Raw genomic sequence first — 12445 nt, 5'->3', positions numbered from 1 at the left:
TAGACAAACTGATTCTAAAGTTTTTATGGAAAGGCAAAGGAAGTAGCATAACTGAACTGATTTTGAAAAAGAATAAACTTAGAGGAATCATACTTTCTGATTTTAAGACTTACTGTATAGCTACACTAATCAAGACCATGTGGTATTAAATAGACAATTACCAATGGATCTCAACAAGAATCCAGAAATAAACTCACATAAATATGACCAATTATTTTTTGACAATGGTATAAAAGTAATTTTGTCCTTTCAGCAAATGATGTTGAAACAACTGAACATCAATGGGGCGGGGGGAAGTTAAACCTTCACCTAAACCTCACATCTTACACAAAAATTAACTCAACTTAAAAGTGAACAAAAATCTAGAAGTAAAACATAAAACTATAAATTGTTTAGAAGACAACATAAGAGAAAATTATCATTATCTAGGGTTAGGCAAAAGGTTCTTAAACATGACTCTAAAAATATAATCTATAAAACAAAAAATAGATAAATTGGTCTTCAACAAAATTTAAAATGTTTGCACTCTCACTGTTAAGAAAATGAGAGGACAATTCTCTGAGAGGAAATATTTGCAAAGCACAAAGCAGACAAAGCTCTTATAACAAGAGTAAATAAGGAATTTACAAGACTGAGTAGTAAGAAAACTAACAACCTAACTTTAAAATGTGCAAAAGACTTGAACAGACATTTTAAGAAAGGAAATATATGAAATGCATAGAAACACAGAAAAGACGTTCAACACCGTTAGTTATGAGGAAAATGCATATTAAAATATTGATGAAATTTATTGCATATCACTAGAATGGCTAATTTTTTAAAGTGTGACAATATCAAGTGCTGATGAGACTGTAGAGCAATTGAAACTTACACACATTGCTGATAGAAATGCAAAATGAAACAGCCACTCTGGAAAAGAATTCAGCCCTTTTTAAATAAAGTTAAACGTGATCTACTGTAGGATGCAGAAATCCCAATCCTGGATATTTACATTTGAGAAATAAAAAATGGATGATCACATAAAAATCTGTATATAATTGTTTATAGCAGCACTATTTGTAATTGTCCAAAACTGTAAACAATGTGAATGTCCTTCAAGGGTGAATGGATAGATAAACTGTGGTGCATCCATACAATGAAACACTACTCAGCAATAATAAAGAACAAACTATCTTCCTGGAGCGGTGGCACACACTTGTAATCCCAGCACTTTGGGAGGCCGAGGCGGGTGGCTCAACTGAGATCAGGAGTTTGTGACCAGCTTGACTAACATGGTGAAACCCCATCTATAATAAATAAAAATAAATTAGCCGGGCATGGTGGTGCATGCGTGTAATCCGAGCTACTTGGGAGCCTGAGACAGGAGAATCGCTTGAACCCAGAAGGTGGAGGTTGCAGTGAGCCCAGATCGCTCCATTCCACTCCAGCCTGTGCAACAGGAGTGAAATTCTGTCTCAAAAAAAAAAAAAAAAGTATCAATACACACAACAATTTGGACAAATCTTCATGCTGAGTGAGAGGCCAGTCTCAAAAAGTGACATACTGTAGTATCCCATTTTATGACATTCACAAAAAGATAAAATTGTAGTGCTGGAGACAGATCAGTGGTTGCCAGGAGTTAGGGGTGACAGGCAATTTGCCTATAAAGGGACTGCGAGTAGGAGTTTTGTAGGGCAGGGAATTGTTTTGTACCCCGATTCTTGTGATATTTACATTAACCTATTCATGTGTTAAGATTCATAGGGCTGTACACCAAAATAAGTATTGATTATGCTGTATTATAATTTAGAAAATAAAATTTTTACACTGATAAGAAAAAATAATCTTAGCACCATGGAATTACAGTATAGTGGAGAAGAGGTCAGGGAGAGATGACAGTTGATAAAATAAATGTCTCAAATAAACAGAATTGGACTTGGACTTACAAAGCATGCTAATAAAGGTGTTTAGAGTCTTTTTTCTTACAAATTTAAGAATGATTTCTTATCAATTTTTTTGCAGTGAAATAGTTGCTTTCAAATTAACAGGGACCCACAAAGATATATTATCTTAAGTAGTTAAATAACCCCTATGCAAATTTGTTTCACTATTCATTCACTTAGAGAAATCTTTCTTCATAAATATATGAAGAGAAATTTCTGCCTAAACTTTAAAATTATTATAAACTTAAGATAATGACATTTGGATTGACTTTCTGGTTATCACTGAGAATTTGGCTGTGTGAAAATGAAAGTTTAGAAAAATACTATCAAAGCAAAAGGAGAATTCTTTTGATAAGTGATTTGAATTAAATTATGTCTCCCTCTCAATTATTTTCTGTGCACACTTACAGTTTTTACAAGATGTTGGACAAGTAATTTTGTTCTGTGCCTCAGTTTTCCCATATGCATAATGCGAAGATAGTTATTCTTGCAGCTAATATACTTCCTGAGACCATGTCAGCATGCACGTTGCATACATACTGAAACAGAAGACTCAAAGGCCTTTGAAGAAGAGCACCAGTATCACAAAGTTTCATCATTTTATTTTTTAAAACCGAATATATCTTGTTATCATTTCACAGTTTGAAGACTGATGAAGAAAATGACAGAAACTTGTAATTAGGGAAATGTAAAATATTTAAAGTTAAAAATTGTCTATGTAGCAGAAAATAAAGAAGAGAGATTACTTTATACTCTCTTTCTAAGTTTGAAAACCCACATCAAAAAATGAAAGAAAATCTAATCACAGATGCCAGAGTTTGAAGACTGTAAGAAAGGCCACGTGGAGGAAGAAATATGGACATATACTTTAAGCTGTTTTAAAAGATAAAGAGATTAGTCACGTGTGGTGGTGAGCACCTGTAGTCCCAGCTACCCAGGAGGCTAAGGTGGGAGGATCACTGGAGCCTAGGAAGTCAAGACTGCAGTGAGCTGAGGCCGCACCATTGCACTCCAGCTGAGTGATGGAATAAGACCCTATCTCAAAGAAAAAGAAAAAAGAAAAAAAAAAGAAAGAAAGAAACAGAAAGATTTCTACTACATTGGAGAGCTAGTATATATGATTTTAATATGATTATTTTAAGAAAGTGGATCTTCAGTAGGAACTAAGGTGCATGCTTGTTGCTTTCCCCTAAAAAATATATATTTCAATATTGTTAAGAACATATATGTTAAATAACAATAAGAGCAATCTTTAAAATGCCATTGTATTGCTATAGTTGCACCATATAAAGGAGATGTACATATGTATCATATTGGATGTGAACACTTCAACTGTGGTCACTTACTACACTGTCCAATAAGATGTGTGTATGTATGTACATGGCTCGTATGCAGAACTGTTTAATAAATATGTTGACTACTTGATAGCATGTTTTACAGTATTACTTTTCGTAAAAATGGGAGACATGATATTTGTTGCTGTTAAACAGCATGTTCACAATATTTGCATTTACTGAGCAAGAACTAATGGTAACAGAATTTCTGTGTTAACACAAATATCTGGGCAGCTTATTTCAAGCACAGTTTATAATTATACATTCTAAAGATAAACTGAAGACTCTGCAAAATGTCATGTCTGCTTTTGGATGGCCTTTCCTTAAACATTTTTGTTGGCACTACTGTAAAGTGTTAAGACTTGTACAATATAGGAAAAAAGAACGTTATATTAGGTATGGATATAAAAGATGCTAATATTGTCCAATGTAGGGACTCAGCACATAGAGAATGCAAAGAAAACTTTAGTTCTGATTTCTCAAAAGGAATGCCATTGTAAGAGACAGTTCTAATATCACAAGAGAAATTCAGTACTTTCTTAACATTATTAGTCAAGGGGTGAAAGTAAAATCTTGAAAATTAAATGGTCCATTGGATTATATTTTTAACATGCATTGGAATTTTGTATTGTTCCAAGTGCTAAACAAGTATACCATTTTTCCTTTTAAGTTTACTCCTTTTCCCTTTTTTAATTGTAACAAAGTTTTCAAAGACAAAAATGAACAAAGACCAGCAGTCCCAATTGTGCTATGAAGCCAGGTAGGAAGCTTGGCTAGTTCCCACTACAGCATACTTTGTAAATGTGTTTCTTAAACCCTTAAGGTAAGACTTAAAAAAAAAAAATGGACAGTTGTCAAGGATGGTTGATTTTTAAGGCTTAACTACCTGAGCAATGTTCATTTAAAATAACATATGAGTCTCAATCCAAATGATCTAAGCTGAGCAAACGGCCGCTTTGTCCTTCCCTTCCAAAGGAAGTTCTGAGGTGCTACAAAATCTATGAGAGTGAAATTTCTTTGGTTAGTGCTCTTTATTCCTTTGTGGTAATTTTTTTTGTTTGTTTGTTTTGCTGCACAGCTTTAAAAAATTGAAGTCTATTGGAAACCTTCTTATAAGAAACCTTCCTAGTCAGAGAATTCAACTTTCTTCTTTTCTTCATTCATGAAAATGCAGATCCACTGAGAAAGGGAATAAGGTAAAAGTATCATTTTCCTTTGGGAATCAGGTTTTTCTGTCAGAGGAATAAAGGCCTTTCTTTCCAGGTCAATTCCTGTTGTGCTGAAGGCTGAGAATCATCATGCCCTTTGGGTGTGGGCGCCAGCTTTAGGCCTCTGTGATGATGGTAGTATCTGGAAGTCAGAAGCCCATATCCTAGATCACCTGCTTTGCTGGGCTGACCTTCTTCAGTGTGATCCTGCATCCCAAACTCTTGACCTCTCCAGAGAGCTCGGGGTGTTCTCCCAAGATGCTGGGCCTCTGAGAAGCATCTCCTTAGGTGAACAGCCCCAGATGCCTCCTTCTTAAGTTGATCTAAGTTACTTCACCCTGACTATCAACCCCCAAGTGTGAAAGATCACAGTTATTCCTGAAGGAAACATGGAGTTGTTCTTAACTCTACTTTGCCTTCTTAGAACACGTTTGCTTCTGGTTGAAGTGAGAATTTTCAGTAAAGTGTTTTCTTTTTTTTCTGTATTATTATTATTTTTTTTATTTCCTTAAACCTCTGTTTTGGGCGAAGCAGTACCACGGAAGTCTAGTGTCATAGAAAAGTACAATTGGAATCTTTGAATGTAATGCTCATCCAATAGCAGACATTTTAAAAATCACTCTTATAAATGTTTTAAATGTCTTCCAAACAGCATTGACCTCCTCAATAGGTAATTTTGTTAAAGGACTGGGCTTTGGCTGTTTTTTTTTGTTTTTTTGTTTTTTTTTCCTGACTTGTTGATTTAGAGACCGGCTGCCTCCTAGGAAATTGTGATCAAAAGCTATAAAAGCAGACCATAAATATGTCAAATGCATGAGTAGGAATTGGGAAACTTGATTTGTCCTGTGATTCAATCTGGGTTAAAGATTGGTGCCACTTGAAATTACTATCCTTAGGGAAGTCATTAACAACCCCCCAAATGTTTGTATGTGCCTGTATGCAAGTGTATGTTGTATATTTACAATTTCACCCCATGTTCTTTCTCTCCAGTTTTATGATTCTAGATTTGGTGACTTCTGACTCCTCCTTCTCTATTCCTAACACTGTGTAACTTAGAGAGGATCCGGGAAGCTAGGATGTCCCAAATGCAATTTCATTAAATTAAAGAGAAATACACTAACTAAGAAGTAGAAAAAATGGGATGAGTGTGATGAAATGATTTAGTGCAAGATGGCGGATGCAGTAGAGACAAGGAGCACAGAGGAGGAGCTTCCTGTGCAGCAGGGTGAGCGGAATTGTGCCCAGGAAAATTCTGCAAATAAGTACTGTCTATCCCAGGCTTGAAAGGCAAATTAGAATTAGCCAGATGAAAGTGAGCAGGTAGGACAAAAAGTGTTGCAGAGGAAATAGCAAAGAACAAAGCCCATGACTCCTGAGAAAGAAAAACTATTTTTATTTATTTTAAACCTACAATAATAACTATTTCTCAAAAGGGTATAGGAGAAGAATAATTGAAATATGGCAGAAAGTGGGAATAAAAGGTTTGACTAATCGGACTATATCCTCGCCCTATTGTTAACTTATTCACTGGTTTGATATTTACTTGCTCTCTAAGAGGATATTGACTGTCTCTACACCAGTGAATTCTGCAACTAGGTAGTATGAGATCTACTTGAAAACTGGAATTTTCAGTAGGAACATAGTAAAATTTTGAAGGAAAGAAATTCTGAGAATAAAATAAAATTTTATTCACTTGAATTCTATTTCATTGTGAGCTTAAGGAAAAAAGAAAGCTTTTCAAAAAATGCTATAATTTCTCCCTTTTCTAAATTGGCCCTTTATTCTATATTGTCCTACTCTCATATATATCAGTGATTCTAAAAGTGTGGTCCTGGGACCAGCATCGTCAGCATTCACAGAGAGCCTGTTAGAAATGCAAATCCTTAAGCCCCATCCCAGGCCTACTGAATCAGAAACTCTGGGCATTGGACCCAACAATCTATGTTTTTACACTCCCTCCAGGCAACTCTGATGGGTATCAAAGTTTGAGAATCACTGGTCTCTACTTTTCATGTATTTTTTACAAAACACTTTATATTATCTTCTTATTCATTACATTAATTTTGTATGTATATTTTCTTTCAATAATTAACTTTTAAATTCCTTATGGACAATAATCCTATCTTTGTTTGTACCAGCTCTGTGAGATATAACTGAAATACAATAAACTGCACATTACAGTATACAATTGGATCCATTTTGACATACATATACATCCATGAAACCAATACCTTAATCAACATAATAAACAGGGATCTCACCCCAAAAGTTTTCTTTTGCGGCCTTATAATCCTTTTCTCTGACCCCTTTACTGACCTGCTTCCCCTATCTCAAGGGTAATCACTTATCTGCTTTTTGCCTCTATGGATAAGTCTGCATTTTGTAGAGTTTCATGTAAGTGGAATCCTACAGTATATATTCTTTTTTATCTGGTTTGTCTCAATCAGCATAATTATTTTAACATATATCCACGTTGTTGAATCGGTAGTTAGTTCCTTTTTATTACTGAGGTACCATCAAATTGTATAAGCTACAATGTGTTTATTCAGTTACTGTCAGTGGATTTTTGTGTTATTTTAGCCTGGGCTTTTGGGGGCATCACGAGGTCAGGAATTCGAGACCAGCCTGGCCAACATGGTGAAACCCTGTCTCTACTAAAAATACAAAAATTAGCTGGGCGTGGTGGCATGCAGCTGTAATCCCAGCTACTCAGGAGGCTGAGGCAGGAGAATCACTTGAACCCAGGAGACGGAGGTTGCAGTGAGCCAAGATCACGCCACTGCACTCCAGCCGGGGCAACAGAGCAAGATTCTGTCTAAAAAAAAAAAAAAAAAGAAAGAAAGCTATTAGAAGTCTTTGCATGGACATAGACTTTCATTGCTCTTTGGTAAAAACCTGAGAGCTGATCATATATTAAGTGTATGTTTAACTTTTCAGAAAACTGTCAAGCTGTTTGTTTTCCAAAGTAGTATCACTTTACACTCTCAGCCAACAGTGTATGAGAATTACACTTGCTCCAAATCCTTAGTTTGGTCGGACTTTTCAATTGTATTCATTCCAATAGATGTGTAGTAATATCTTGTAGTTTTAATTTGCATTTCCCTAATGACTAATGATGTTGAGCATCTTTTCATGTGCTCCTTTATCATTCATGTATCTTTCTTGTTGAAGTTTCTGTTCTAATCTTCTGCCTACTTTTGTATTAGGTTTTTCGTTTTCTTGTTATTGAGTTTTGATAGTTCCTTCTATATTCTAGATATAAACCTTTTATTTGATTTTATGATTTGCAATATATTCTGCTAGTGTTGGCTTATCTTTACCTTCTCACAACAGTATCTTTTAAAGAGTATACATTTTTAATTTTTATAAATTCTATCAATTTGATATTTTATGGGTTATGCTTTTCATATTGTACCTAAAAGAAAAAAATTTTGACTAACCCAGGTTACAAAGGTTTTTCTCGTGTGTGTATTTTTGTGGGAAACATATAGTTGAATTTTGCTTTTTTATCGAATCTAACAATCTCTACTTTTTAAATTTTTTTTGCTTTTAGTACTTTTAATTGACATATAATAATTATACATATGAGATGCAGTGTGATATTTTGATACATGTATACAATGTGCAATGATCAATATTAGGATAATTAGCATATTCACCACTTCAAACATTTAGCATTTATTTGTATTGGAAACATTCAAAATCTGCTCTTTTAGCTATTTACAAATATACAATAAATTATTGTGAATTATACCCTGTAATGCTATAGAATATTACTTTTTAATTAGAATATTTAAACCAGTTATATTTAATGTGTTTATTGATATGGTTAGGTTTAAATCTAGCATTTTTCTATTTACTTTTTATTTATTTCATCTTTTTTTTTGTTTTCTTTCTCTTCGTATTTTTACCTTCTTTTGGATTAACTGAATAAATTTTATGATTCCATTTTATGACCTCAGTTGGCTTATTAGCTATAACTCTTTGCTTTATTATTTTAGGATTTATAGTATACATGTTTTACTTATCACAAACTACATTCGACTGATACTATACCTCTTCATTTATTGTTTGAGATTTACAATAATATATTTCCATGTTTCCTCCCTTGACCTCTGGGCTATTCTTTTCATGTTTTGCTCTTACATATATTATAAACCCCACACTACATTGTCGTTACGATTTTTGTTTAAAAAGTACATTGTTAAAGAGATGTACTAATAATAACAGCAAATAAATTAACTCACCTAGTTACCATTTCTTGTGTTCTTCATTCTTTTATGTAAATTCATATATCCATCTGGCATCATTTTCTTTCTGTCACAAGGACTTCCTCGAATATTTTTGTATTGCAATTTTGCTTGTGATGAATCATTTCAGCCTTTGTATATATGTAAAAATATATTTTGTTGTTTTTGTTTTTAAAAGATATGTTTCAAATTCTCAGTTGACAGTTTTTTCTTTCTTTATATTGTTCCAATATATTATCTTCTTGCTTTCACTCTTTCCAATGAGAAATCTCTATTTTATTTGCCTTCAGGTCTGCATGGAGTGTCTTCTGTCTCTGGCTACTTTTAAGATTTTATACCTTATTAGTCATTCTGAACAACTAGGTTATGATATGCCCTGGTGTCATTTTCTTTATGTTTCTTATATGGGGATCTGCAGAGCTTCACTAATCTTTAGGCTTATAAATCTCCCTTGCCTCTGATTTGGGGACATATAAAATATAACCATTGTTTTAATGTCTTTGTCTGGTATTTTTTCCTTTTTCTTATTTTATTTATTTATTTATTTTTGACAGAGTCTTGCTCTGTCACTCAGGCTGGAGCACAGTGGCACGATCTTGCCTCACTGCAACTCTGCCTCCCAGGTTTAAGCAATTCTTCTGTCTCAGCCTCATGAATAGCTGGGATTACAGGCATGTGCCACCATGCCCAGCTAAGTTTTTGTATTTTTAGTGGAGACGGGATTTCACCCTGTTGGCCAGGCTGGTCTCGAACTCCTGGCCTCAAGTGATCTGTCCACCTTGGCCTGCCAAAGTGTTGGAATTACAGGCATGAGCCACCGCACCTGGCCTTTGTCTGCTGTTTCTAACATCTGGGTCACTTTGGGGTCTGTTTCAATTGATTGTTTTTTTTCCTTCTCGCTTTTGGATTCGCCTGCTTCTTTTGAGTGACTGGTAACTTTTGATTGGATGCCAGACATTGAGAATTCTATTTCTCATATGTTGGATATTTTGTATTTCTGTTAATATCCTTCGCTTTTTCTGGGATGCAGTTATTTGGAAGTAGTTTCATCCTTTAGATTCGTACTTTTAAGATTTGTTAGGTAGACTGGAACAGGGCTCAGACTACAGCTAATTATTTACCATTTTTGAGTAAAGACCTGTCGGTGTACCCCACCCCATATCCCATGAATCATGAGGTTTTTCCAATCTGGGTGATGAGAGCAAGCACTATTCCTAGTCTTATGTAAGCACTGGGCTTACCTCTAAACTTTTTAATGTACTTCTAAAAAGTACCTCTAAACTTTTTAATGATTCTTTTCCCAGCCTTCAATAGTTTCCTTGCATGCATGCGCTGTTTAATATTCAGTTGAACACTTGAAAAGGACTATCTGCAAATCTCCGGAGTTCTCTCTTTGCAGCAACATCTTCTCTAGTACTCTATTCTACTCTTGCCTTGATTTCCTGAGCCTCTTAGATGTGTCTCCTGAATTGAAGGAGTCTGTTGGCCTCTGCCTGACTTCACCTTTTGCATTTGGCCTGGAGCCTCTCTCAAGGGAGTAAGCTGAGATGATCATAGGTCTTACCTTATTTGTTTCTAATCTCTTAGAGATCACTATATCTCTTTACCTTATTCTAGGATCTTACACATTGTTCTGTATATTTTGTGTGTGTTTTTATTATTTTAGATGGGAGGGTAAGTCTGGTCCTTGTTGCTTTATCTTGGTTAAATGCGGAAGCTACTGATCCTATTTTATGCTTATTTTACAAAGTAGAGTTTCTCACACAGCGCTGGAGGATAGAGTAATAACACACATTCACACTTACTGAGTATTTTTCTAAACATTATACATGGACTTATTTGATTCTCACAAAAACTCCTGTATTTTACAGATGCAAAACTGAGGAATTAATGGCTGGCCCAAAGGTCCATGCCGACTAGGGTCAGAGCCAATATATCGGTACAGGTTGCCTGAACTCATCTCTTAACCTTGCTTCACAGAACTGCTCTCTTTTACAAGATGCTCACCATGGAAAGTCACCTTAAGAATGGGTCACAGCTAGGGACATTTATTGAGTGTCTTCTATGTGATCAGTACTGTGATTCAAATCTCAACTCTGCCACGTAGGCCAATCACCACATCTCCCTAGGCCTCAGTTTCCTCATTTGTAATCAGAGAATGATCATCCCTGCCAAGAGAGTTCTTGTGTGAAGAGCCTAAGATAGTTCCTGGCCCCTTTACAAAAAACTTGCTGAGTAAATATGTTAGGTCTGGCCACGCCTAGCGTTTGAGAGTCACTCACTACTAATCAGAAAATAAAGCTTTCAGTGTAACTCTAGCGAGGTCGTAGAACAACTTCGTTTAATTAATTATTTTATTTTATTATTATTATTATTTTTTGAGACAGAGTCTCACTCTGTTGCCCAGGCTGGATTGCAGTGGCATTATCTCTGCTCACTGCATGCTCCACTTCTCAGGTTCACGCCATTCTCCTGCCTCAGCCTCCCGAGCAGCTGGGACTACGGCGCCCACCACCAAGCCCAGCTAATTTTTTGTATTTTTTAGTCGAGACAGGGTTTCACTGTGTTAGCCAGGATGGTCTCAATCTCCTAAAGTAGTGATCCACCCGCCTCGGCCTCCCAAAGTGATGGGATTACAGGCGTGAGTCACCGCGCCCAGCCTTAATTATTTATTTTAATTACAATGTATTATGGTTTAATTTTCAAAGAGTTTTCATATCCATCTTCTCATTTCATCTTTACAATTGTGCTTGAAAAAGGAGCTATTTTTCTCCTTATTTTACAAATGAAGAAACTGACACTCAGAGAGATTACAAGATTTGGTTGAGACCCAAGATTCGCAGGTTTCAGGGCCAAGGTTGCAACTCAGATTTTCTTATTTTATTTCTTCTTATACCATGGGGGAAATGTTAGTGAAAATTTGAAAATCTTTTTAACAAAGTTAGTGAACTTTTATGTGGGTATGTTTATATTCTGTATGTTATAATTAAAGTTCAAATAAAGGGTATTTTTCCAGTAAATGGGCGTGTTGTTTTTGGTGAATGAATCCTTATATTGCTAAGAATGAAGGGACTTTTTTTTTTTTTTTTTTAATCTGGCTTTGTGGAAAATCAGCATCTGGACTAGACTTAGTTTTCAGAATGCCCTGTGACTCTCTGGCATGGTCCCCAGAGAAGATGAGATACACAGAGTTGCAGAATTCGATATTTCTTTCTCTTTCTAGACTTTTATATTGTGTGCATTTTTAAAGAATACTTTTAATGCTTATTTTTAAATATGATAGTATGTGGGTGATATTGGTGCATTTCGTTTTATGTGTCCAGAATTTAAACCTGCAGGCAATAGGAGCGTTGAAGTGAAATTGGTCCTAGACAGTTAATAAATTCTAAGCAGAGATGCATAAATCAGTAAAGGGTATTTTTTAAAGTTTTTTTCTTTTTTTTCCCCCAAAGGGTGGTTAAGGGAGAATAGGAAAGAAATGTCTTCAGAGAATTGTTTTCTATCAGTTCAGAAAATAGAGAAAAGCACTGAGCAATGCCCAGTGCTGGTTAGCAGATTGTCATTTTTAGGTTTGATGTTCCAGGGTTTAATTGTCTTTCATGTGAACAATAGCAGACACTCTCTGGTGTGCTATGCTAGCATGATAAAAGGGGGTCGTTCTTGCATAGCAATGCCTTTTTTTATTATTAGCGTAAAAAATTAGCAAGCTGGAAGTCGTTAGAAGGAGTTCC

At 35.3% G+C, this 12445-nt stretch overlaps 1 protein-coding gene across 6 annotated transcripts in view; it reads left to right on the top strand.

Moving 5' to 3' along the window:
• The window catches only part of ESRRG (estrogen related receptor gamma), a 594635-nt gene that overhangs the window by 222388 nt on the left and 359802 nt on the right, over positions 1–12445 (top strand). For 4 of the 6 annotated variants that reach the window (XM_063613923.1, XM_063613921.1, XM_063613920.1 and 1 more), the window contains one exon: positions 4335–4452. The exons of the other annotated variants lie outside the window; for them this stretch is intronic. The gene's annotated coding sequence lies outside the window, so the exon portion shown is untranslated. The remainder of the gene's footprint in view (positions 1–4334; positions 4453–12445) is intronic. 6 annotated transcript variants of the gene reach the window in all.

The sequence above is a fragment of the Symphalangus syndactylus genome, chromosome 19 (assembly GCF_028878055.3).
Source record: "Symphalangus syndactylus isolate Jambi chromosome 19, NHGRI_mSymSyn1-v2.1_pri, whole genome shotgun sequence".
In the NCBI taxonomy this organism is placed as follows: Eukaryota; Metazoa; Chordata; class Mammalia; order Primates; family Hylobatidae; genus Symphalangus; species Symphalangus syndactylus.
Note: the sequence above shows the minus strand (reverse complement) of the source record. Positions and strands in the feature narration are given on the sequence as shown.